Genomic DNA, 2,898 nt, shown 5'->3' on the forward strand with positions numbered 1-2,898 from the left:
TTTTTGGTTTTTCGAGACAGGGTTTCTCTGTAGCTTTGGTGCCTGTCCTGGAACTAGCTCTTGTAGACCAGGCTGGCCTCGAACTCCCAGAGATCCGTCTGCCTCTGCCTCCCGAGTGCTGGGATTAAAGGCGTGCGCCACCACCGCCCGACAGTGGCTTTTCTTGTCTTAAATTTTATTTAATGTGTATTTTGCCTGCATGTATGTCTTTGCAATATGTGTGCAGTGCCCAAGAAGGCGTGGAATCCTTTGGAACTGGGATTACAGATGGTTGTGAGCTGCCGTGTATTTGCCGGGAATCAAACCAGGTCCTCTGGGACAGCAGCCAGTGCTCTTAACTATTGAGCCACCTCTCTGGTCCTCTTGTATTTTTTTTTATTAACAAAGTAATATTTCATTATGTCATTTTAGTACATAATTTGCTTTTTGTTGATTTCTTTTTCACTTTACACCATGTGTGTTCTATATCATATCTTCAAAACCTATTACCTTTTTTTCCTTTCTTTTCTTTTTTGGTTTTTCGAGTCAAGGTTTCTCTGTGAAATAGTACTGGCTGTCCTGGAACTCACTCTGTAGACCAGGCTGACCTCGAACTCACAGAGATCTCCTGCCTTTGCCACCTGAGTACTGGGATTAAAGGTGTTGGCCACCAGCCTGGCCACCTCAGGCTTCTTAGTTTAAATAAGCAAATTTTGTATGTTGTCTTATGTTATTTTCTTTTGATGACAGAGATTAACTCAGAGTCTCTGTTCTACCATTGAGCTATACCTATCTCTCTTAATATCATTTTTTTTGTGGTGACTGAACACAGGACTTTGTGTATAATAAGGAAGTACTCTGTCATTAAACACACTTCTAGCCCTCTAAAATTACTACTTTTTTCTCCTTTTGTCAGTGCTGTAGATTGAATCCAGGTCATGTACATGCTAGGCAAGTGTTCTACCACCGAGCTACAACTCCTATGTAATTTTTTTTATTTATAGTATGCGTATGCCCTTGAACAAGTGTTTTTGTGGGGGAGGGGGAGGTTAACATGTCGGTGTACGTGTAAAAGGCAAAGGAAGAAATTGGATGTTTTCCTCTGTTTTTTACTGCTTTATTTGCTTGAGACAAAGTCTGTCTCAAACCTGAAGCATGAGGTTTTGGCTCCCAAAATTTGCCTCTTTGCTCCAGATGCTGAGGTTAGAGGCCTTTGTGGCCATGCCTGTTTTTTGCCTGTGGGTATTTCAATTTAGATCCTCATGCTTGTACATAAATGTTCTTATCTGCCGAATTATTTCTCTTTATCTATCTGTCTATCTACCTACCTAATTTTTAAGACAGGGACTTATGTAAGACAAACTAGCCTAAAATTTACTGTGTTACCTGGCTCTTAATTATGTTTCTAAGACACAGGTTAAAGCTGGATCTGATGGCAGCAATAGATAACTAGGGAATCTAAGGGCTACCCTGGACTACATAGTAAGACTGTTGACAAAAGAGAAAAAGATACCAGCACCTTTTCCATATTAAGTATCCAATTAAATTACACCTTTTATAGTCTTAATATAGTTTTCCATTATTTGGTCATACTGTAACTTAAATAGCCCCCTGATCTTTATTTTCTTTAAAAAAATTTTATGTGGCCGGGCGATGGTGGCGCACGCCTTTAATCCCAGCACTCGGGAGGCAGAGGTGGGTGGATCTCTGTGAAGATCGGAAGCAGCCTGGTCTACAGAGCTAGTTCCAGGACAGGCTCCAAAGCCACAGAGAAACCCTGTCTCGAAAAAGAAAAAAAAAAAATAAATAAATAAAATTTATGTGTATGAATGTTTTTTTTGAATATATGGGCAATGCATGTGTGCCTGGTGCCTGCAGAGGTCAGAAGAGTGTCAGAACTTCTAGAAATAGAGTTACAGATGGTTGTGAGCCATCATAAGAGTGTTAGAAATCAAACCCAGGTCCTCTGCAAGGGCAATAACTACTCTTCAATGCTGAGTCAACGCTACAGCCTACTCCCTCCCCCCAATTTATTTTATTATTACTTTGTTTTAAGTACAGATATTTTACCTGCAGGCATCTGGGCATCATGTACAAGCTTGTGCTCACAGAGGCCAGAAGAGGATATTGGACCCCATGGAAATGGAATTAAAAATGGTTGTGGGCCATCATATGCATGCTTATAATTAAACTCCTATCTTCTGTGCTATTAACCACTGAGCTGTCTCTCCATGCTGACCTCCCTACATCCCCACTCCAAGAGGCAGTTTTCTTGTTACATAGCAATGTGTCCTTGAACTCAAGATCCTCTTATCTCAGCCACCCAAGTATTGAGATTGCCGGCTTGTACCATTGGGCAGTGATGACAGTAGGGCCTTTGGAGTGCATTCAAAGTAAGAAGATAATGAGATGCTACTCATCATTACTTGGTAAAGTGGTTTAATGTGGCCAACAGAATGTTGTTTTATTTTTATTTTATTTTCATTCTTTTGTTTTTCGAGAAAGGGTTTCTTCTTGTAGTCTTTGTTGTCCTGTAACTCAATCTTTAGACCAGGCTGGCCTCAAACTCACAGAGAGATCCACCTGCCATTACCTCCTCAGTGCCAACACCACCCGACATGTTTTATTTTAATGGTATTTTGTTTCCATCTTTCCTTTCAAGGTGAGTTCCCCTAAATAGCAATACAAATTCTATCTTAAGTGAGATAATAACTTCTAATCTAGTGAAGAATTAGAGGTTGATTATCACTAAACCTAAAACCTGATGTCTTCTAGTTAGTGTGATGCTAGAATTTAAATTTTGAGTTAAGGGGCTGGAGAGATGGCTCAGAGGTTAAGAGCACCGACTGCTCTTCCAGAGGTCCTGAGTTCAATTCCCAGCAACCACATGGTGGCTCACAACCATCTGTAATGAGGTCT

At 40.5% G+C, this 2,898-nt stretch overlaps 1 protein-coding gene across 1 annotated transcript in view; it reads left to right on the forward strand.

Annotated features, from left to right (window-relative positions):
- The window catches only part of Usp34 (ubiquitin specific peptidase 34), a 180,481-nt gene that overhangs the window by 10,380 nt on the left and 167,203 nt on the right, over positions 1-2,898 (forward strand). The window lies entirely within an intron of this gene.

Source organism: Microtus ochrogaster, unplaced genomic scaffold (assembly GCF_000317375.1).
Source record: "Microtus ochrogaster isolate Prairie Vole_2 unplaced genomic scaffold, MicOch1.0 UNK9, whole genome shotgun sequence".
Lineage (NCBI taxonomy): Eukaryota > Metazoa > Chordata > Mammalia > Rodentia > Cricetidae > Microtus > Microtus ochrogaster.